Source organism: Bombina bombina, chromosome 8 (assembly GCF_027579735.1).
Source record: "Bombina bombina isolate aBomBom1 chromosome 8, aBomBom1.pri, whole genome shotgun sequence".
NCBI classification, from domain to species: domain Eukaryota; kingdom Metazoa; phylum Chordata; class Amphibia; order Anura; family Bombinatoridae; genus Bombina; species Bombina bombina.
The window spans coordinates 251003681-251029913 of record NC_069506.1 but is presented as its reverse complement, the minus strand read 5'-3'; positions in this window follow the sequence as shown (position 1 = coordinate 251029913).

The window sequence follows — 26233 nt, the reverse complement described above, 5'->3', positions numbered from 1 at the left end:
AGTGTGCACCCAATGGCTGTGTTGAATATAACAGTGTTCTGCACTTCCATTTCTAACAGGAACTAAAATGCTCACAATTTCACAATAGATTTACAGGAAAAAGGGACAAAATAAATAATGAAAGTATATTGTAGATTTTTTTTTATATATACGATTAATCATTTTATATTACCATCTCAAGGTGTTTAATGTCCATTTAATGTTTTTTCCAATGACTTGTTATACCAGATGCAGCATAAAATGTATGCAAAATTGCATTTTCAGGTTTATTTGTGTATATTATTTATGCCAGTAAAATTAGATCGCATTATCTTATCAATTTGTGTACACACACATGCCTCCTTATCTAAATCTGTTTGTAAATCAAAGCTCAATACTTAGTCAGAACAATGGAAAATTATAATTTTATTAGTTATCTCTTCTACACCCCTCTGGGAGAGTAATTTGTTCTGCTGGCTGTATTTACATTGATTTTCCAAAGCCTGATTTTGGTAGAACAAAAAACTTTCCAGTTCACTTCTATTATCAAATGTGTTTATATGTCTTGGTATCATTTGTTAAAGGAGCAGCAATGCACTACTGGAGTCTAACTGAAAACATGGGTGAGCCAATGACAATCGGTATATATATATATATATATATATATATATATATATATATATATATATATATATATATGCAGCTATCAATAAGCAGGGGTAGTTTAACTTAAATCTATTTCTAGATATAAGATAAGGGTTTTGTGGCGCCACCCAGTGGCTAAATCTATATAGGATTAACTGAGAATGCAAATAAATTGTATTTTCCGATGGTTATATTAATCCATAGCTTTAATAAGCTAGTAAAGAGAAAAGATAATATATATATATATACGGACTTAAGGGAATCTCTCTTTAGTATATAAATAAAGTGGGATTGTATCTGAAAATGATTGGGGTATAATTGCCCAAATATAGGCTGCAAAATAAAACTGATCTTATATATCGGGTGCCATAAATAAATCAATACATAAATCAAATAATAAAATCAATTAATAAAAGGGAAGGAAAAATAATTATAAACCTGTTTAAAGTATAGTATCAGAAAATATTCAGCACTAGTTGGATCTAAAAAAATCTCTTTATGTTTCACATAAAAATATATTTGATTACATATAAACTGATAAAATGTTACAATATGCGCATATACAATGTTAAAACAATATTAAAACAAAGTTGCAATTAGCCGCAATAGCGGTGATATAATCACCCTTTTCTTATCTCAGGGTAACTACTTAAGACAATCTGGGAGTCCACAAATATGAAGTGTCTATAAAAGGAATTCTTCTTTCTCCGATTTTCCTGAAAGATAAACAGAGAAGGACAAGGAATCCGTAGTTTGTCCGCAATTTGTTTGGAAGCGGCGGGAAAAGAAAAGGAACCGGAATACCTCTGGTTTGAAAAATAACAAGTCCATTAAAGATCTGTATAATGGAAAAAGAACGTCAAGAAGGAGGAGAATAAGTTCTCATAAGGACATCATCACGCATCCACTAGCACCAAGTTTATGGTGCAAGTAACTAAAGTCACCTTATGCTTACAACTTCGCCATACATTCCTTGTCCTTCTCTGTTTATCTTTCAGGAAAATCGGAGAAAGAAGAATTCTTTTTATAGACACTTCATATTTGGGGACTCCCAGATTGTCTTAAGTAGTAACCCTGAGATAAGAAAAGGGTGATTATATCACCACTATTGCGGCTAATTGCAACATTGTTTTAATATTGTTTTAACATTGTATATGCGCATATTGTAATGTTTTATCAGTTTATATGTAATCAAATATATTTTTATGTGAAACATAAAGAGATTTTTTTTAGATCCAACTAGTGCTGAATATTTTCAGATACTATACTTTAAACAGGTTTATAATGATTTTTTCCTTCCCTTTTATTAATTGATTTATTTATTGATTTACTTATGGCACCCAATATATAAGATCAGTTTTATTTTGAAGCCTATATTGGGGAATTATACCCCCATCATTTTCAGATACAATCCCACTTTATTTAGGACTATTTTATATACTAAGAGAGATTCCCTTAAGTCCATATAAATATATATTCTCTTTTCTCTTTACTAGCTTATTAAAGCTATGTATTAATATAACCATTGGAAAATACAATTTATTTGCATTCTCAGTTAATCCTATATAGATTTAGCCACTGGATGGCGCCACAAAACCCTTATCTTATATCTAGAAATAGATTTAAAGGGACAGCCTACACCAATTTTTTTCTTATTTAAAAAGATAGATAATCCCTTTATTACCCATTCCCCATTTTTGCATAACCAACACAGTTATATTAATATACTTTTTACCTCTGTGATTACCTTGTATCTAAGCCTTTGCAGACAGCCTCCTTATCTAAGTGCCTTTGACAGACATGCAGTGTAGTCAATCAGTGAAGACTCCTTAATAACTTCACGGGAGTGAGCACAATGTTATCTATATGACACACATGAACTAACACTGTCCAGCTGTGAAAAACTTTCAAAATGCTCTGAGCTAGGAGGCAGTTTTCAACTGCTTAGAAATCAGTTTGAGCCTAGCTAGGTTTAGCTTTTCAAAAATACCACCAAGGGAACAAAGCAAATTTGATGATAAAAGTAAATTGGAAAGTTGTTTAAAATTGCATGCCCTATCTGAATCATGAAAGTTTAGTTTTGACTTTACTGTCCCTTTAAGTTAAAATACCCTTATAGTTCACAGGTATTTAAGGAGATATACCTATTTGTGTGTTTTCTATATAGGTTTTACAGATTAGCGCTGAAACACTACCCCCTGTTTTTGGTTCTTTGCTGCTTCTGAGCCTACCTAGATAAACCTTTCAGAAAAAGATAACAACAGAAGAAAGCAAATTAAATAGTAGAGATAAATTGGAAAGTCTAAATCATGCAAGAAAAATTTTGGGTTTCATGTATCTTTCAAGGGACATTAAACACATTGAGATGGTAATATAAAATGATAAATTGTATATATAAAACAACTTTGCAATATACTTTCATTATTTATTTTGTCCTCTTTGCCTGTAATTCCATTCTGAAATTGTGAGCTTTTCAGTTCCTGTTAGAAATGGAAGTGCAGAACACTGTTAAATCCAGCACAACCATTGGCTGCACACTCTAGTGACCTATTTATAACTGACCCTAATTGGCCACAGCAGAGAAGGTAACACAAGTTACAACATGGCAGCTCCCAGTGTTTTATAGACACTAAAACTTTACACTTATTTTGTCACTTTTTAACCAACTAATGAAACTTTAAAAAATATATCTACATGTTAGTCATGCACTAATCTTTTCTTTGAATGCATCATTCTATCTAGCATGTATTTAGTGTTTAATGTCCCTTTAAGTTTAAAAACTTTCAGTATAGGTGGGGATACCACAAACTGAATCAACTATTTAAAATGCCGTAATAAGGCTAAACAAGCTACTTGTAAATAATTTAATATACTCCAGCATTTAAAATGCATTATTGGGAACAAATTAAAGAGGAGGCAATTTTTGGGTAAACTGTCCCTTTAAGGTAAGGATAGCAGCCTTTACCATTGGGTGGTGGATTTGAGACAAACAACCATACCGATAAAGTAACCCTTTGCAATATTGGCTGTTCTATCGATGACAACTAATTTAATTGCCACCTTGGTGCCTGACCACTCTTCTACCCACTGCGCCACATCCTCCTAAAAGCCTGCAATATGTTTCCAGCTGTATGCTGCTCATCCAACATCTCGGCATAGAGGAGAAATGATCAGTATACACACGTTTGTCCTGAATGTAGCTGCCTGCCGCTGCACCATCACTAGCATTTCAATTACCCTCACCCTATGCCCTGGGCTGCCACTGATGTGACAACAAGGAGAGGGAGGCATGATGGGTGCTAGGAGAACTTCCTAAGTTAGTAGTTAAGTGCACCGACTGTCCAGAAACCTTTGACAGATCGTCCTTCAACACAGCAACACAGGATCGTTGTAGTGAGGGGACTACTCTCCTGCTGAAAGTGATGCGTAAAGGAAGGGTGTAGTGGGGAAAAGCATCTTCGGTCAACTGCTTTAAAGGATCTGCTTCAAGCATGGCAAAGGGCACAACACCAACATCTACCAGCTGACCTATCAGACTTTATCTATTTATTTTTTGGACTGCTGCCTGAACATCCCCCTAGAGTGAAACCCCACAAAATCCTCTAGGATGGTCTGAACTTGTTGTGATGTTAAAGGGGATTACCATCAATACCGTGTCCCCTGTCCTGACTACTGCTGATAGTGATGCTCTTAGTAGGGGGTATTTCCAGCTGTTAAATTGTTGCACTCTTGCTGCTTCTGCTTCCGCCTTCTTCCCTCAATAAAACAGTTTTGTTATGTGCGCAAAGAAGATGTTGCATCCTGGAGCTGGTGAGAAAGTTAAACTAACTACAAGAAAATAGAAATGTTTTTCTTCAAACAAAGGGTTAAAGTATAAAAAAACTATTTTTTTTTAACCAAAAAAACACACAATTTTTTAACCCCCAAAACAAACATTTTTTTAACCCCCCCCTCAAAAAAAACTAGCAGGCCTCTACCTATCAGTCACAGGCTATGCCCCCACAGCAAAACTAATCATGGAGTACTTTGAAACACAGAGGGTTCTACTTAAATTACATTTCTCCAAATAAAGGCAGTAGGTGTGTATAACTATGAGTCCATGCTATTCTATTATCCCCAGAGTTAAAAAATATTCAGTATATGTGTGAAGTTTATTCTGCACTTCTAGAAAAACGCTGTACTAGATCAATTTGTATGATATATACTGTTTAGGGTTTCAAATACATAATCTTATTCTGCAACTGATGTATAAGTAAAAATTTGATATATTATTTAATTTAGATGTAGTTGAGAAGTACATCTATCTCATGATTACAATCTTCACGTTCAGGGGCATATCTATCAAGCTCCATATAGAGCTTGATGCCCCGTGTTTCTGGCGAGCCTTCAGACTCGCCAGAAACACAAGTTATGGAGCAGCGGTCTAAAGACCCCTGCTCCACAACCTGTCTGCCTGCTCTGAGGAGCCGGACAGAGATCGCCGCAATTCAACCCGATCGAGTATGATCGGGTTGATTGACGCCCCCCTTCTGGCGGCCGATTGGCTGCGAATCTGCAGGGGGCGGCGTTGCACCAGCAGCTCACAAGACCTGCTGGTGCAATGCTGAATACAGAGAGCGTATTGCTCTCCGCATTCAGCGAGGTCTGTCGACCTGAGCCTCTATGTATGCAAGAAATTTACATATGAATGTCTTTTTTTCTTTTGCAGCAGTCAAAACAGCAATGCGAGGTTGTGCTACTAGAAGATTCTGTGAAATCATCGGTCAAATTTCTCCTGAAGAAATTATCATAAAATGCACCAGTGGAAGTCTGCAGCTGACCATTGGCATCTACCTTCCAACTTTTCTTTCATTTCTAATGCTTACATTTTTCTCTTAAAAAATTTGCGGAAAAAGTATGCAATTAATCAATTCAACAAATTCATACTGATGATGTTTAACTGTATATGCAGGGAGATATAACTGAATAAAGTTGTTTATAAATATATAATATGCCCATTAGTGAATATATATATTGGTAGATCCGGTGTTAATGGTGCAATTATAATCTCCGTTGTAAACAAGTTAGTATCCATTTGAATTTATGTGTGTGCTTAAAAAAATATAACTTTAAGATATGAATTCCTATATGCAAAATTCAACATTTCTGATTAAAACTTATTTTAAAGCTGTTACTATAATAAATGTTCAGCATGTATAAAGTAAAGTTATATAGTATGTTGAACACCTGTTAACAAACAAATACAAAGTTGACTTACAAAATGTAATATAAAAGAGGGAAAATTAGCCTAATGAGAAAAAAAAATGTTTGTCCATATAAGAAATAATGACACTCATACATTTTGGTATCAACTGATAATACGCTGGAATTCTGCGTCGTATTTGTCGTGAGAGTGATCTGCCGTAGTTATCAAAGCATCAAGATTGGCAAATGTTGAAATTTGTGACGTAAAATACGAATCTGCGTTCTTAATGCGACACAGATTGATGCTTGCGTCATTACAGATGTTTTGAATTCACATTCGACTCTATTTGACACTTTTCCCAATTTGATCAAACATTTAACAGGTACGCTCGCGTCTATTCTGATGCAACATACTTAGCTTTCAATCCGCCACCCTTGAGGTCGCTGATGCCATAGAACTCAATGGGAGTCTGAAAACACAGAAAGTTTATGTTCAATGCTGCAAGAGAATTAAGTATATTAAATAATAAAAGTAAATTAGAAACTCTATTAAAATTGTATACCCTTTCTAAATCAAACAATATTATTGCAAAACACACTGATTAAACAGCGCTAACTGCCAGGGATGATTCAATATTTCTGTAATGTAAAGCAATAAACACAAATTCAGAGAAGTAGATAATAATAAAAAAAAATTGATAAAAGATTAATAAAAAAGAATTTATGTATAGTATTTAAAAGCTACCTGTAATAGATGTCTACTTGTCTATCTTAGCAAGCATAGATAAGCGTATACATACAGCACATATATAAAAAAATGTAATAAAATTGAACTAAACAAGCTTACAGATAAAAATTCAAATACAAAAAGGTAGAGGAAATGTGGAACATAAACTTCTTAAGGCAAACAATTGTCCTAAAAAAAAAACACAAAAAGTGCAAACAAGTGCAACTATATAATAATGTTTATACGAGACCTGCTGCTGCAAAATGACCGAAGGTGTCCTGCGTGCCTCCCGGAGTAAAGTAGAATCCCAAATCTCTGAAACACATAAGCGCAAACAGACTCAAGTGTAGGTAAGTACAACAAACACACCACACATTCTGAATTGTACTTACAAGATTACAATTTATTCAGGCGGTTGTTAACAAAATGTTAGATGACCAAGAAAAATCGTTCATACAGGGTGGATTAAAACATAAGTCTCTCCAAATGGGAATACCAGAACCAGTGTATCAGTCCTTAGCAAGTGTCCGTAATAGTGACTCAGATAGAAAACGCTGTGTTGGGAAGCGTCAATGTCAAAGCCGGTATCGTCACTAGAACATAGTACGGATCCTCAAACAGTCCAAAAAGGCCTCAACGCGTTTCAACCGCCAACGTGCGGTCTTTCTCAAGAGGTGAAGTCGATGCCTCTTCTCACAGTACAAGCTGATATATAGCCAACCGGCTTATTTCATTGGAGGGGAAGGAACATCTTGTCAATTAGCTAGCCTGTCTGCTATGTAAAGCAAACTCCTAGATATAATTAAACCTAACACTACACTATCAATAAATTAATTAAACACAATTCCTACAAATAAATACAATTAAATAAACTAGCTAAAGTACAAAAAATAAAAAAGAACTAAGTTACAAAAAATAAAAAAATATTTACAAACATAAGAAAAATATTACAACAATTTTAAACTAATTACACCTACTCTAAGCCCCCTAATAAAATAACAAAGCCCCCCAAAATAAAAAATTCCCTACCCTATTCTAAATTAAAAAAGTTAAAAGCTCTTTTACCTTACCAGCCCTGAACAGGGCCCTTTGCGGGGCATGCCCCAAGAATTTCAGCTCTTTTGCCTGTAAAAAAAAACATACAATACCCCCCCCCAACATTACAACCCACCACCCACATACCCCTAATCTAACCCAAACCCCCCTTAAATAAACCTAACACTAAGCCCCTGAAGATCTTCCTACCTTGTCTTCACCATCCAGGTTCACCGATCCGTCCTGAAGAGCTCCTCCGATGTCCTGATCCAAGCCCAAGCGGGGGGCTGAAGAGGTCCATGATCCGGTCAAAGTCTTCATCCAAGCGGGGCAGAAGAGGATCTTCCATCCGATTGAAGTCTTCATCCAGGCGGCATCTTCTATGGTCTTCCATCCGGAGCGAAGCGGCAGGATCCTGAAGACCTCCAGCGCGGAACATCCATCCGGCCCGACGACTGAACGACGAATGACTGTTCCTTTAAGGGACGTCATCCAAGATGGCGTCCCTCGAATTCCGATTGGCTGATAGGATTCTATCAGCCAATCGGAATTAAGGTAGGAATTTTCTGATTGGCTGATGGAATCAGCCAATCAGAATCAAGTTCAATCCGATTGGCTGATCCAATCAGCCAATCAGATTGAGCTTGCATTCTATTGGCTGTTCCGATCAGCCAATAGAATGCGAGCTCAATCTGATTGGCTGATCGGATCAGCCAATCGGATTGAACTTGATTCTGATTGGCTGATTCCATCAGCCAATCAGAATATTCCTACCTTAATTCCGATTGGCTGATAGAATCCTATTAGCCAATCGGAATTCAAGGGACGCCATCTTGGATGACGTCCCTTAAAGGAACCGTCATTCGTCGGGAGACAACGGAAGAAGAGGATGGATCCGCGTCGCCTGCTTCAAGATGGACCCGCTCCGCACCGGATGGAAGAAGATCGAAGATGCCGCTTGGAGAAGATGTTTGCCGGTCCGGATGTCCTCTTCTTGCCGGATAGGAGGAAGACTTTGGAGCCTCTTCTGGACCTCTTCAGCCACCGGATGATGGATCGCCAACCCCCGCTTGGGTTGGATGAAGATGTTGGAGCCAGGACGGATCGGTGATACCTGGATGGTGAAGACAAGGTAGGAAGATCTTCAGGGGCTTAGTGTTAGGTTTATTTAAGGGGGGTTTGGGTTAGATTAGGGGTATGTGGGTGGTGGGTTGTAATGTTGGGGGGGGTATTGTATGTGTTTTTTTTACAGGCAAAAGAGCTGAAATTCTTGGGGCATGCCCCGCAAAGGGCCCTGTTCAGGGCTGGTAAGGTAAAAGAGCTTTTAACTTTTTTAATTTAGAATAGGGTAGGGCATTTATTATTTTGGGGGGCTTTGTTATTTTATTAGGGGGCTTAGAGTAGGTGTAATTAGTTTAAAATTGTTGTAATAATTTTCTTATGTTTGTAAATATTTTTTTATTTTTTGTAACTTAGTTCTTTTTTATTTTTTGTACTTTAGTTAGTTTATGTAATTGTAGTTATTTGTAGCAATTGTATTTAATTTATTTATTGATAGTGTAGTGTTAGGTTAATTGTAGGTAGTTTATTTAATTAATTTATTGATAGGGTAGTGTTAGGTTTAATTATATCTTAGGTTAGGATTTATTTTACAGGTAAATTTGTTATTATTTTAACTAGGTAACTATTAAATAGTTATTAACTATTTAATAGATATTGTACCTGGTTAAAATAATTACAAAGTTGCCTGTAAAATAAATATTAATCCTAAAATAGCTATAATATAATTATAATTTATATTGTAGCTATATTAGGATTTATTTTACAGGTAAGTATTTAGCTTTAAATAGGAATAATTTATTTAATAAGAGTTAATTAATTTCGTTAGATGTAAATTATATTTAAGTTAGGGGGGTGTTAGTGTTAGGGTTAGACTTAGCTTTAGGGGTTAATCCATTTATTATAGTAGCAATGAGCTCCGGTCGGCAGATTAGGGGTTAATAATTGAAGTTAGGTGTCGGCGATGTTAGGGAGGGCAGATTAGGGGTTAATACTATTTATGATAGGGTTAGTGAGGCGGGTTAGGGGTTAATAACTTTATTATAGTAGCGTTGCGGTCCGCTCGGCAGATTAGGGGTTAATAAGTGTAGGCAGGTGTCGGCGACGTTGAGGGGGGCAGATTAGGGGTTAATAAATATAATATAGGGGTCGGCGGTGTTAGGGGCAGCAGATTAGGGGTACATAGGGATAACGTAGGTGGCGGCGCTTTGCGGTCGGAAGATTAGGGGTTAATTATTTTAAGTAGCTGGCGGCGACGTTGTGGGGGGGCAGGTTAGGGGTTAATAAATGTAATACAGGGCTCGGCGGGGTTAGGGGCAGCAGATTAGGGGTACATAAGTATAACGTAGGTGGCGGTCGGCAGATTAGGGGTTAAAAAATTTTAATCGAGTGGCGGCGATGTGGGGGGAGCTCGGTTTAGGGGTACATAGGTAGTTTATGGGTGTTAGTGTACTTTAGAGCACAGTAGTTAAGAGCTTTATAAACCGGCGTTAGCCCAGAAAGCTCTTAACTCCTGCTATTTTCCGGCGGCTGGAGTTTTGTCGTTAGAGCTCTAACGCTCACTTCAGAAACGACTCTAAATACCGGCGTTAGAAAGATCCCATTGAAAAGATAGGATACGCAATTGACGTAAGGGGATCTGCGGTATGGAAAAGTCGCGGCTGAAAAGTGAGCGTTAGACCCTTTAATCACTGACTCCAAATACCAGCGGGCGGCCAAAACCAGCGTTAGGAGCCTCTAACGCTGGTTTTCACGGCTACCGCCGAACTCTAAATCTAGGCCTAAGTTTGCTAAGATAGACAAGTAGACATCTATTACAGGTAGCTTTTAAATAATATACATAAATTCTTTTTTATTAATCTTTTATCAATTTTTTTTATTATTATCTACTTCTCTGAATTTGTGTTTATTGCTTTACATTACAGAAATATTGCATCATCCCTGGCAGTTAGCGCTGTTTAATCAGTGTGTTTTGTAGTTTTGTTTACTGTGTTCTCTTTATACAGCAGCATGACTGCCATTGAGGGTGGTTCTATGCTTAATAGTGATATATTGACTGAGTCTGATACATTTGGTGATATTGGGTTTAGGAAAAATAGACAGAGAGATATTGATTTAACCAAGGGGGAACAGCCATTGTTTAATGCATCAGAATCACCTGATGAACTTTTTAAAAAACTTGAAAAACTTTTACAGCAAGATTGTCGTGAATGGCAAGATCTTATCCTATTGGATAACTATGTTTCCCATAATATTATTCCCAGGGGTTTGCGATTATTTAAGTATCCTGCTTTTGATCTTGAGGATGTGGAATTCACCACAGAGTGGGAGGAATCTCTACATGAATGTTCTATGAAAATAATTAAAATTTTAGTAAAATATAGAGAATTTAAATGAAAACAGATTAAAGAAGAATTAGAACATATTTTTCCTAAAATTCAATGTTTTAAAATGGAAGAAAAGTGGATCAATAGGAATAATAGTATTCAGAGTAGAATCAAGAAATTAGACATTGAGTTAATGGCAGCCAAACAAATGAAACTATCTAGGGATATTCAGGATTTTAAGGAGGACAAGGTTTATACTTTTAAAAAGAAAACTCAAAATGCACGCATGTTGAAGGATAAACCATTTTTTAAAAGGAGTGATAAACAGTCTGGTCCCTACCAGTCTAATATATACCAATCAAAAAAATTGTTATCTGAAAGAAAGGATCAGGATACCAATCAATTTAAACATCATGATTATATTAATGATCAGTCTAGGGGTAACACCAGGGCAGATAACAGGACTCCTTATGTTGGAACAAATAGGGATCAGAATAAATCACATCCCTTTGTGAATTCTTATAAGGATAATAAACATGAATACCCTAGAAGTCATGAGTATACACATGGACAGAGTTATTCTAAGTCTGAGAATCCTGGTCATGGTGGTAGATCCAATTTCTCCTACCATGGTCAACATTCCAATTATAATTATAAAAGTAATAGTAATTATGGCTACCATAATAATTGGCGGCACAATGGCAACAATAATAAGGAGAATTATAATTCGCCCCATATACAAGTATCAACTAGCAATAGATTTCATAGTCTTGATTCACATCCTGAAACATATAGGGAGAATAATTGGTCTGAACAAGGTGCTAAACCCAAACATGGTAGGAATGAGCATGAGGAACATCATGAAGGAGAGAGGAGAACAACTGTAAGAAATATTTCTTTTTTAGGGAACAGCCAGATAGGACACCACGTCAGGTTAGAGCAGGAATTGAGGAGTCCATGTCTAGGGAATCCAGAAGTAAGGACACGAATGAACAAAAGAACACTAGAACAAAGAGAGGAACAAGGGGTGGACTCAGAATTAGGGCAGCCAAACAGAAGGCAGCGGAGAGAGGAAGAGAGAGAATGAGTATTTTTAATTTAGCCAAGATAGATTTGGACAATAATGATATTAAATTATTGAGTAAGGGACTCAATTTTGCCCCAAAAACTTTACCTAATGAATTCCAAATATTCTTGGATATTCAGAAATTTAGTAGAAAACTGACTCTTAAATGATTTTTTGCCAAAAATTCAACCATTAAAACCATATCTAACAAAGAGGAACACCTTGAATCCAAAGATTTAGAAACATTGAATATCCTTAAGAGTTTGGAAGGATTCGATTTTGATAAAGCAGATGCAAAACGCGCGTCAGGCGTACGCACTGCTTGTCCTCTGTGTCCTATAATGTTGTCGAAATAGATAGTATTGTAGTTCTAATACCTAATAGTATTTAGCGGTTTAACTGTTGGCCTATCTGGCAATAAGTTCTTATAACGCTACTCAGCCCACTGCCTTATAATTTAGTAACTATTGTGGGGCTTATTTTCTCCCTTATGGGAGATCGCTTTAAATAGATTGTTTTACAATACAGTGGGATATACAAGTGTTTACCGCTATACGCTTATGCCATTTATTACTCTCCTAGTAATTTATATTTAACAATTCCTTAACTATAACGCAAGCGGTTACGGTATTAATAGGTAATAAATGGGTATTTACTTTTGAGCGCACTGTTTTGCTACTAAGCTCAGTTATTGTGGACATACGATATTACGTTAATTAAGACTTCAGTGTGCCAATATATATATATATATATATACCCTTATTTGTTTTAGCCTATCACCACAGCGTTACAGTTCTTATCCTAGATATATAGTGTTGATCCTGACTGATTGTCAGGGCTAGGATATATCTTACTTAGGAGAATATATACTGAATATATATAACTACTTTTAATTGATTATTTGACAAAACAACTAGTTTTGTCTTGGAGGACTAGCAGTGCTCATCATTGATAACGTTTTTAATTTACACCAACACGTTAATTACATACATTGGTTTTATTGGTGGCATGGTCCACACATCTATTTTAATGCATATTGAATAAAAGGTATATTTTAATATTTCTTTGGTCTATTTTTGGCTATAACATATCTACCTTCCATCTACACTCTCCAGGTATTATAAACCTTTAAGTGTGCCATTATAATGCTTCTTTTCTCTACCTACAATACAAACTATGTTATATAGGCATTAGGCACTACCTACTGGTGCACCTAGGAATACACCAATAGGTTTAAGGTTATATACCTCCCTCCCACCTTCCCTATAGGATAATAGGGACTTTCTATCAAGGATTAGATTTTGACATAGAGGGGTCCCCAAGTGAGGAAGATCAGGATTTTATGTTGTGTGAACTTCTAGATATTTCAACCCATGAGGAAGTTAGACCTATTACTCATAGCACATTTAAACGCCCCTCCTCTTTTTATCCAGTTAACGCTCAAGGGGATCAAATCCCTGTTTTTACGAATTTAGTTACTAAAGAAATCTTGTCTAAAATTAAAGACAAAAAGGAGAATTTATTGAATAAACACAATGATAATCTTACTATACTTGAGAGGAAATCACTTACGAAATTAATGAATGATGACAGAGTTGTGTTTAGGGCAGCAGATAAGGGAGGGGGTTTGGTGATCCAATTGAGATTGGAATATCTAAAAGAAGCACACAAATTGTTAGGGGACAAAGATACGTATTGTATCCTTAAGACTGATCCAACTAAATCATATATGTCTGCATTGAATTCCATGTTGGTGGATGCTAAATCTGAAGGGATATTGAACACAGATGAATTTAAATACCTGCAAGAATTGGATCCTAAGATCCCCTATTTTTATCATCTACCAAAGATCCACAAGAATAGTGAGTGTCCTCCGGGTAGGCCCATTATATCTGGGATTAGTTCCATCACAGATAAAGTCTCTAAGTACATTGATTATTTTTTGCAAGATATTGTTAAGAACACTAGGGCCTACCTGAAGGACACCACTAGTGTGATTGGGATCTTTGAAGGAATCGAATGGAAAAGTAATTACTGTTGGATTACATGCGATGTATCAGCGTTATACACATCAATACCGCATGATAAAGGGATACATGCTGTAGAAATGGAATTGACCAATTGGGGATTCAATGTAGTACATAAAAAATTCATCTTGCAGTGTATACAATTCATATTGGAACACAACTATTTCGCCTTCGAGGGTGTGTATTACAGACAGATTAGAGGAACAGCGATGGGCACTACTTTTGCCCCATCATATGCTAACCTGTATATGCACACCTTCGAAGGCGAATTTATCTGGAAGACACATCAGTTCAGTAAGAATATAGTTAAATATCACAGATATATTGATGACGTGATCATTCTATGGGAGGGGGACCTTAATGTAGTAGATGAATTTGTTAGATATATTAATAATAATAATTATAATCTTAAATTCACTGAAAACCACTCTCGTACTGAAATTGAATTTCTTGACCTGCGATTATTTGTAAATAGTGATAATAAAATAGCAGTCACCAACTATAGGAAACCCACTGAAAGAAATAGCTTTATTGACTATAAGAGTGCCCATCAACGCCATTGGAAAGATAACATTCCATATAGCCAGTTTCTCAGACTGAGAAGAAATTGTAGTTCTATTAGCGATTTCAATAAAGAAGCAGACATCTATTAACTTGTGGGTGTGGCCTTATGTATGTGGGTCGCACGAAAAGAAAGATCAGGCGTAGAGTGTCAGAACACCTTAATAATATTAGAAATGAGATGGATAAGCACAGTGTCCCCCTTCACTTTAGAGATATTCATGGTGGAGACCCTAGATCACTTAAGGTGCAGGTTATTGATTGGATTCCCCCATCCATCCCGAACAGACTACTTACATTACGCAAACGTGAGACATTCTGGATACAGAAGTTGAACTGTCTGTGTCCAGGAGGTCTCAATGTTGACTTAGATCTAGCAGCTTTCATGTAAGTTTTTCATTCTCTAGCAAGGAGTCAAGGATAGGGTTTTTTAGTGTACAGTTTTTAATGAGATTATTTTTTGGATAGGTGTATATATGTGTGTGTATATATATGTATATATACACGTGTATATATATGTGATTAATTTATTTATGTATGTCATGTCCTTGTTTTAAATATTTTGAATATATTAAATATTTTGAATATTTTTAATAAGTTTTAGTATATATTCAATTGGAAGAGTTTATATGTGCGAACTGTTATGAGGTAGGTAGGATACAATGGCTGTTCCCTCTGTATATCTTCTATTTTATATTCCCATTGTATCACTCTCTCTCTTCCTTAGTTTTATTTATACTCTGTTTTATATTTGCTCATATATGCATGCAACATGAGTGTATATAATATACATTGGAGTTTCAATTAATTATTAAATTATTCCAGTTATTGATTTATGCATAATATATACCTTACTCATATGGTATATATTTTTTAACTTGGTTGATTGTAGACGATATGATATTATATGCTTATGTTCACCAAATAACCCCTGATATAATGGAAAACATTGGTAACGAGTTATTTTTCTTTTATATTTAAATTTTTTGTACTAACGTTGTTCTCTATTTGTCGTTTGTTTAACACTGTCTTTCAACATTTCATAAAAAATGGGCAAAAAACGTCTGTGAAAATATATTTGTATATTTTAATTTATTAGTGATATTTTTTGCGGTTTATTAATTCATACTTCTTAGAATAGTTTATTAATTATGATTTTAATAGTATAAAATTAAAAATCATGTGTTTTTAACTTTTTAATCTATCTTATACATGGGTCTGAGTTTGCTTTACATAGCAGACAGGCTAGCTAATTGACAAGATGTTCCTTCCCCTCCAATGAAATAAGCCGGTTGGCTATATATCAGCTTGTACTGTGAGAAGAGGCATCGACTTCACCTCTTGAGAAAGACCGCACGTTGGCGGTTGAAACGCGTTGAGGCCTTTTTGGACTGTTTGAGGATCCGTACTATGTTCTAGTGACGATACCGGCTTTGACATTGACGCTTCCCAACACAGCGTTTTCTATCTGAGTCACTATTACGGACACTGGTTCTGGTATTCCCATTTGGAGAGACTTATGTTTTAATCCACCCTGTATGAACGATTTTTCTTGGTCATCTAACATTTTGTTAACAACCGCCTGAATAAATTGTAATCTTGTAAGTACAATTCAGAATGTGTGGTGTGTTTGTTGTACTTACCTACACTTGAGTCTGTTTGCGCTTATGTGTTTCAGAGATTTGGGAAACAATATTATTGCTCCACATTTGGTGCACTAGTAGATATAGGGATAAAAATGAAAAATACATTACTACTTATGGATTATGCTACAAATTTCTCTCTCATTACAAAGCAAGGGGACAATATTATTTCTACAAATGTTTTAAAAAGTTTTGCCCCAAACTTGTTGCACTAATAGATATAGAGATAAATACGAAATAAATACACAACATAATATAGCCAACTTCCTTTTTATTTTTTGTGAAAACTGTATGCGCACCATGTTTAAGCCATGTAATACAAGTCCCACTCTCCACTTCTCCCCAATTTTGAAGCAACACTTTTTGCACCAATTATGAAGCAAACTCCTAAACAACCCATACACTAGTGAATTATTCAACCACTTTTTATTGGAATATGCATAATCACATGATTTATGACATCAGCCAATCTGATTCAAATATACATTTTAAACTAATCAAATTGCTTGATACTTGTGTCATTGATCACTCATCAGAACTTGTAAGTGCCATTTGTTACATTGTGTATTATACTTTGAAAGTATGTATATGTGAATTTAGAATTAAAGATAAACATTGATGCTGACAATAGGACACACAGGGGGGTAGTTATCAAGCCGTCTACTTTTCTGGCTTCGCCGGCCCAATACGTCCGCCTAAGCTCGCCTACCTTCGCCGCCGCGGACCTTGAATACGTTCGCCTAAGTTATCAAATAAAGCTGTCAAAAAGCTGCGGGGCTATGAGCAGCGGACTGTGAGAGTTATCACTCATCCGATCTCGCTGCCCTTCGGCTTTTTCCCAGCTTTATTGCTAGCCTGTCACTAAGCACTCACACTAAACTACACTGTTCTACCCCCTATACCGGCGCCCCCGGAGGCCCCCGCAACTAAATAAAGTTACTAACCCCTAAACCGCCGCTCCTAGACCCCGCCGCAAGTCTTATAAATGTATTAACCCCTAAACCGCCGCTCCTAGACCCCGCCGCAAGTCTTATAAATGTATTAACCCCTAAACCGCCGCTCCCGGACACCGCTGCCACCTACATTATACCTAGTAACCCCTATCCTGCCCCCCCTATACCGTCGCCCTCTATTATAAAATTATTAACCCCTATCCTGCTGATCCCGCACCTCTCCGCAACTAAATAAATAGTTTAACCCCTAAACCGCCGCTCCATGAACCCGCCGCAACCTATAATAAATTTATTAACCCCTATCCTGCCCCCCACTACGCCGCCACCACTGTAATAAAATGATTAACCCCTAAACCTAAGTCTAACCCTAACCCTAACGCCCCCCTAACTTAAATATTAATTAAATACATCTAAATAAATTAACTCTTATTAACTAAATGAATCCTATTTAAAACTAAATACTTACTTATAAAATAAACCCTAATATAGCTACAATATAAATAATAATTATATTCTAGCTATCTTAGGATTTATATTTATTTTACAGGTACCTTTCAATTTATTTTAACCATGTACAATAACTATTAAATAGTTATTAACTATTTAATAGCTTACCTAGCTAAAATAAACTGAAATTAACCTGTAAAATAAAAACTAACCTAAGTTACAATTACACCTAACACTACACTATACTTTAATAAATTATTCCTATTTAAAACTAAATACTTACCTGTAAAATAAACCCTAAGATAGCTACAATATAATTAATAATTATATTATAGCTATCTTAGGATTTATATTTATTTTACAGGTAACTTTGTATTTATTTTAGCTAGTTAGAATAGTTATTAAATAGTTATTAACTATTTAATAACTACCTAGCTAAAAGAAATACAAAATTACCTGTAAAATAAATCCTAACCTAAGTTACAATTAAACCTAATACTACACTATCATTAAATTAACTAAATAAACTACCTACAAATAACTACAATGAAATACAATTACATAAACTAACTAAAGTACAAAAAATAAAAAAAGCTAAGTTACAAAAAATAAAAAATTAAGTTACAAACATGTTCAAAATATTACAACAATTTTAAGCTACTTACACCTAATCTAAGCCCCCTAATAAAATAACAAAGCCCCCCAAAATAAAAAAAATCCCTACCCTATTCTAAATTACATAAATTTCAAAGCTCTTTTACCTTACCAGCCCTTAAAAGGGCCATTTGTGGGGGCATGCCCCAAAAAGTTCAGCTCTTTTGCCTGTAAAAGAAAAATACAACCCCCCCCCAACATTAAAACCCACCACCCACATACCCCTAATCTAACCCAAACCCCCCTAACAAAAACCTAACACTAATCCCCTGAAGATCATCCTACCTTGAGTCGTCTTCACTCAGCCGAGCCACCGATGGAACTGAAGAGGACATCCGGAGCGGAAGAAGTTAATCCTCCAAGCGGCGCTGAAGAAATCTTCCATCCGATGAAGTCATCATCCAGGCGGCGCTGAAGAAGTCTTCGATCCGGCCGATGTCATCTTCAAAGAGGCGCTGAAGAGGTCTTCTATCCGGGCGAAGTCATCTTCCAAGCCGGGTCTTGAATCTTCCTTCCGCCGACGCGGAACCACCTTCTTCACCGACGGACTACGACGAATGACGGCTCCTTTAAGGGACGTCATCCAAGATGGCGTCCCCTCAATTCCGATTGGCTGATAGGATTCTATCAGCCAATCGGAATTAAGGTAGGAAAATCTGATTGGCTGATGGAATCAGCCAATCAGATTCAAGTTCAATCCGATTGGCTGATCCAATCAGCCAATCAGATTGAGCTTGCATTCTATTGGCTGATCCATCAGCCAATCAGATTTTTCCTACCTTAATTCCGATTGGCTGATAGAATCCTATCAGCCAATCGGAATTGAGGGGACGCCATCTTGGATGACGTCCCTTAAAGGAGCCGTCATTCGTCGTAGTCCGTCGTTGAAGAAGGTGGTTCCGCGTCGGCGGAAGGAAGATTCAAGACCCGGCTTGGAAGATGACTTCGCCCGGATAGAAGACCTCTTCAGCGCCTCTTTGAAGATGACATCGGCCGGATCGAAGACTTCTTCAGCGCCGCCTGGATGATGACTTCATCGGATGGAAGATTTCTTCAGCGCCGCTTGGAGGATTAACTTCTTCCGCTCCGGATGTCCTCTTCAGTTCCATCGGTGGCTCGGCTGAGTGAAGACGACTCAAGGTAGGATGATCTTCAGGGGATTAGTGTTAGGTTTTTGTAAGGGGGTTTGGGTTAGATTAGGGGTATGTGGGTGGTGGGTTTTAATGTTGGGGGGGGGGGTTGTATTTTTCTTTTACAGGCAAAAGAGCTGAACTTTTTGGGGCATGCCCCCACAAATGGCCCTTTTAAGGGCTGGTAAGGTAAAAGAGCTTTGAAATTTATGTAATTTAGAATAGGGTAGGGATTTTTTTTATTTTGGGGGGGTTTGTTATTTTATTAGGGGGCTTAGATTAGGTGTAAGTAGCTTAAAATTGTTGTAATATTTTGAACATGTTTGTAACTTAATTTTTTATTTTTTGTAACTTAGCTTTTTTTATTTTTTTGTACTTTAGTTAGTTTATGTAATTGTATTTCATTGTAGTTATTTGTAGGTAGTTTATTTAATTAATTTAATGATAGTGTAGTATTAGGTTTAATTGTAACTTAAGTTAGGATTTATTTTACAGGTAATTTTGTATTTCTTTTAGCTAGGTAGTTATTAAATAGTTAATAACTATTTAATAACTATTCTAACTAGCTAAAATAAATACAAAGTTACCTGTAAACTAAATATAAATCCTAAGATAGCTATAATATAAGTATTAATTACATTGTAGCTATCTTAGGGTTTATTTTACAGGTAAGTATTTATTTTTAAATAGGAATAATTTATTAAAGTATAGTGTAGTGTTAGGTGTAATTGTAACTTAGGTTAGGATTTATTTCACAGGTACATTTCTCTTTATTTTAGCTAGGTAAGCTATTAAATAGTTAATAACTATTTAATAGCTATTGTACATGGTTAAAATAAATTGAAAGGTACCTGTAAAATAAAAATAAATCCTAAGATAGCTAGAATATAATTATTATTTATATTGTAGCTATATTAGGGTTTATTTTAAAGGTAAGTATTTAGTTTTAAATAGGATTCATTTAGTTAATAAGAGTTAATTTATTTAGATGTATTTAATTAATATTTAAGTTAGGGGGCGTTAGGGTTAGGGTTAGACTTAGGTTTAGGGGTTAATAATTTTATTACAGTGGCGGCGGCGTAGTGGGGGGCAGGATAGGGGTTAATAAATTTATTATAGGTGGCGACGGTGTAGGGGGGGCAGATTAGGGGTTAATACATTTAATATTGGTTGCGGCGGGTTCAGGGAGCGGCGGTTTAGGGGTTAATACATTTATTATAGTTGCGGTGGGCTCCGGGAGCGGCGGTTTAGGGGTTAATATGTATAGAGTAGCTTGCGGTGGGCTCCGGGAGCGGCGGTTTAGGGGGTAATAACTTTATTTAGTTGCGGCGGTGTAGGGGGGGGTCAGATTAGTGGTGTTTAGACTCGGGGTACATGTTAGGGTGTTAGGTGTAGACAGTTCCCATAGAAATCAATGGGATGTCTGTCAGCAGCGAACTTGTACTTTCGCTATGGTCAGACTCCCATTGATTCCTATGGGATCCGCCGCCTCCAGGGGTGGCGGATTGAAAACCAGGTACGCTGGGCCGTAAAAGTGCCGAGCGTACCTGCTAGTTTTTTGATAGCTAGCAAAAGTAGTGAGAATGTGCCGCACTTGTGTGCGGAACATCTGGAGTGACGTAAGAATCGATCTGTGTCGGACTGAGTCCGGCGGATCGAAGCTTACGTCACAAAATTCTACTTTTGCCGGTCTCGAGCCTTTGATAACTAAGGCGAATCAGCCTCGCCACAAATACGCTGCGGAATTCCAGCGTATTTGAGGTTGACGGCTTGATAACTACCCCCCACAGTGTTATATTGTAGACAAGGATTTTAAAATTTGAATTGATGTTTGATTCAATATAATCTTTCAAGGATAGTTCAAAGGGATAGCCCACCTAACATTAATCTGTCATAAATCAGATACAGCAGAAATTAAAATCAGCCCTTTACCGTCATGCCTTTTTCAGTGTAATTCTTCCTTCTCTTGAATTTCTTATTCAGTAAGAAATGTCATTTTATATGCCAGCCCATTTTATAACATCTGTGAAGGGGTGGTTTTTAAAACTAAATTGCAATCAGGAGGGGTTACACAGGTACAGAGAGAAAACTGGCCCAGCTCTTAAAATATCCATTGATTGCAAATAAATACATATGATACTCTGATTACATGTTATATTTGCAATTATTCCTGCTCAGAATAATAATACATTTACACTATATACATATAGTGGTATGAATAAACACAGAGATATGAAAGACAACATTGTTTAGAACAAAAAAGGAATTTAGGGACATGTAAATATGTTTGCAAAATATTTCTGACATAACACACACACACACGCATATATATATATATATACATACACACACACACATATGTGCAAAGATATATGTACAAATTCTAGCATTAATAATCATTTATTAAAAAAAAAAAAATGAGATAAAAGCATATCATGACGTCTAGAAATAAATGCACATTAATTTATGTAAAAGTATCATATAACAGACTTTTTTGTATATAAATATAAAAATAACTTTCTTTGGGATATTGTTTGTTGAGGTATAAATGTAGCTATTTCTTGGACATTAACAGTTGAAAAATAAATTATTAGCTTTAGAGAAATGTGCTGGTTCATGGACAGTAATGAAATGGTATTGACCCGCAAGAATTATTAAAGGGACACTGAACCCAATTTTTTTCTTTTGTGATTCAGATAGAGCCGGCGATTTTAAGCAACTTTCTAATTTACTCCTATTATCAAATGTTCTTCATTCTATTGGTATTATTATTTGAAAAGCAAGAATGTAAGTTTAGATGCCGGCCCATTTTTTATGAACAACCTGGGTTGTTCTTGCTGATTGGTGGATAAATTCATCCACCAATAAACTAGTGCTATCCAGGGTTCTGGACTTTCCTTTTCAAATAAAGATAGCAAGAGAACGAAGAAAAATTGATAATAGGAGTAAATTAGAAAGTTGCATGCTCTATTTAAATCACAAATGAAAAAATGTGGGTTCAGTATCCCTTTAAACATATGATATGTACATAATACCTGTTTGTTTTTAAATTCATTTTGTATAGAACTCACAATTTTAAACAATGTTCCAATTTACTTCTATTATCAAATTTCCTTCATTCTCTTGGTATCCATTGTTGAAGGAACAGCAATGCACTATTGGGAGTTAGCCAAGAGGCATATGTGTAAAGCCAGCTAGCTCCAATAGAGCATTGCTGCTCCTGAGCCTACCTAGTTATACTTTTCAACAATAGGATACACAGTCCTAGATTTGGAGTTTTGTCGGTAAAGACCCGCGTAGCTAACGCGGGCTTTTTTCTGGCCGCACCATAAAAATAACTCTGGTATTGAGAGTCCACAAAAAGGCTGCGTTAGGCTCCAAAAAAGGAGCGTAGAGCATTTTTAACGCAGCTTCAACTCTCGATACCAGAGTTGCTTACGGACGCGGCGAGCCTCAAAAACGTGCTCGTGCACGATTCCCCCATAGAAAACAATGGGGCTGTTTGAGCTGAAAAAAAACCTAACACCTGCAAAAAAGCTGCGTTCAGCTCCTAACGCAGCCCCATTGTTTGCTATGGGGAAACACTTCCTACGTCTGCAACTAACACCCTAACATGAACCCCGAGTCTAAACACCCCTAATCTTACACTTATTAACCCCTAATCTGCCGCCCCCGCTAACGCTGACCCCTGCATATTATTTTTAACCCCTAATCTGCCGCTACTTACATTATCCCTATGTACCCCTAATCTGCTGCCCCTAACACCGCCGACCCCTATATTATATTTATTAACCCCTAATCTGCCCCCCACAACGTCGCCGCCAGCTACCTACAATAATTAACCCCTAATCTGCTGACCGCAAAGCGCCGCCACCTACGTTATCCTTATGTACCCCTAATCTGCTGCCCCTAACACCGCCGACCCCTATATTATATTTATTAACCCCTAATCTGCCCTCCCTAACATCGCCGACACCTAACTTCAATTATTAACCCCTAATCTGCCGACCGGAGCTCACCGCTACTATAATAAATGTATTAACCCCTAAAGCTAAGTCTAACCCTAACACTAACACCCCCCCTAAGTTAAATATAATTTAAATCTAACGAAATTAATTAACTCTTATTAAATAAATTATTCCTATTTAAAGCTAAATACTTACCTGTAAAATAAATCCTAATATAGCTACAATATAAATTATAATTACATTGTAGCTATTTTAGGATTAATATTTATTTTACAGGTAACTTTGTAATTATTTTAACCAGGTACAATAGCTATTAAATAGTTAAGAACTATTTAATAGTTACCTAGTTAAAATAATTACAAAATTACCTGTAAAATAAATCCTAACCTAAGTTACAATTAAACCTAACACTATACTATCATTAAATTAATTAAATAAAATACCTACAATTACCTACAATTAAACCTAACACTACACTATCAATAAATAAATTAAATACAATTCCTACAAATAACTACAATGAAATAAACTAACTAAAGTACAAAAAATAAAAAAGAACTAAGTTACAAAAAATAAAAAAATATTTACAAACATAAGAAAAATATTACAACAATTTTAAACTAATTACACCTACTCTAAGCCCCCTAATAAAATAACAAAGACCCCCAAAATAACAAAATGCCCTACCCTATTCTAAATTACTACATTTCAAAGCTCTTTTACCTTACCAGCCCTGAACAGGGCCCTTTGCGGGGCATGCCCCAAGAAATTCAGCTCTTTTGCCTGTAAAAAAAAACATACAATACCCCCCCCCCCAACATTACAACCCACCACCCACATACCCCTAATCTAACCCAAACCCCCCTTACATAAACCTAACACTAAGCCCCTGAAGATCTTCCTACCTTGTCTTCACCCTACCAGGTTCACCGATCCGTCCTGAAGAGCTCCTCCGATGTCCTGATCCAAGCCCAAGCGGGGGGCTGAAGAGGTCCATGATCCGGCTGAAGTCATCATCCAAGCGGGAGCTGAAGAGGTCTATGATCCGGCTGAAGTCTTCATCCAAGCGGGGCAGAAGAGGTCTTCCATCCGATTGAAGTCTTCATCCAAGCGGGATCTTCTATTGTCATCCATCCGGAGCGGAGCGGCAGGATCCTGAAGACCTCCGACGCGGAACAACCATCCTGGCCGACGACTGAACGACGAATGACGGTTCCTTTAAATGAAGTCATCCAAGATGGCGTCCCTCGAATTCCGATTGGCTGATAGGATTCTATCAGCCAATCGGAATTAAGGTAGGAATATTCTGATTGGCTGATGGAATCAGCCAATCAGAATCAAGTTCAATCCTATTGGCTGATCCAATCAGCCAATCGGATTGAACTTGATTCTGATTGGCTGATTCCATCAGCCAATCAGAATATTCCTACCTTAATTCCGATTGGCTGATAGAATCCTATCAGCCAATCGGAATTCGAGGGACGCCATCTTGGATGACGTCATTTAAAGGAACCGTCATTCGTCGTTCAGTCGTCGGCCAGGATGGTTGTTCCGCGTCGGAGGTCTTCAGGATCCTGCCGCTCCGCTCCGGATGGATGACAATAGAAGATCCCGCTTGGATGAAGACTTCAATCGGATGGAAGACCTCTTCTGCCCCGCTTGGATTAAGACTTCAGCCAGATCATGGACCTCTTCTGCCCCGCTTGGATGATGACTTCAGCCGGATCATGGACCTCTTCAGCCCCCCGCTTGGGCTTGGATCAGGACATCGGAGGAGCTCTTCAGGACGGATCGGTGAACCTGGTAGGGTGAAGACAAGGTAGGAAGATCTTCAGGGGCTTAGTGTTAGGTTTATTTAAGGGGGGTTTGGGTTAGATTAGGGGTATGTGGGTGGTGGGTTGTAATGTTGGGGGGGGGGTATTGTATGTTTTTTTTTACAGGCAAAAGAGCTGAATTTCTTGGGGCATGCCCCGCAAAGGGCCCTGTTCAGGGCTGGTAAGGTAAAAGAGCTTTGAAATGTAGTAATTTAGAATAGGGTAGGGAATTTTGTTATTTTGGGGGTCTTTGTTATTTTATTAGGGGGCTTAGAGTAGGTGTAATTAGTTTAAAATTGTTGTAATATTTTTCTTATGTTTGTAAATATTTTTTTATTTTTTGTAACTTAGTTCTTTTTTATTTTTTGTACTTTAGTTAGTTTATTTCATTGTAGTTATTTGTAGGAATTGTATTTAATTTATTTATTGATACTGTAGTGTTAGGTTTAATTGTAGGTAATTGTAGGTATTTTATTTAATTAATTTAATTATAGTATAGTGTTAGGTTTAATTGTAACTTAGGTTAGGATTTATTTTACAGGTAATTTTGTAATTATTTTAACTAGGTAACTATTAAATAGTTCTTAACTATTTAATAGCTATTGTACCTTGTTAAAATAATTACAAAGTTGTCTGTAAAATAAATATTAATCCTAAAATAGCTACAATGTAATTATAATTTATATTGTAGCTATATTAGGATTTATTTTACAGGTAAGTATTTAGCTTTAAATAGGAATAATTTATTTAATAAGAGTTAATTAATTTCGTTAGATTTAAATTATATTTAACTTAGGGGGGTGTTAGTGTTAGGGTTAGACTTAGCTTTAGGGGTTAATACATTTATTATAGTAGCGGTGAGCTCCGGTCGGCAGATTAGGGGTTAATAATTGAAGTTAGGTGTCGGCGATGTTAGGGAGGGCAGATTAGGGGTTAATAAATATAATATAGGGGTCGGCGGTGTTAGGGGCAGCCGATTAGGGGTACATAGCTATAATGTAGGTGGCGGCGCTT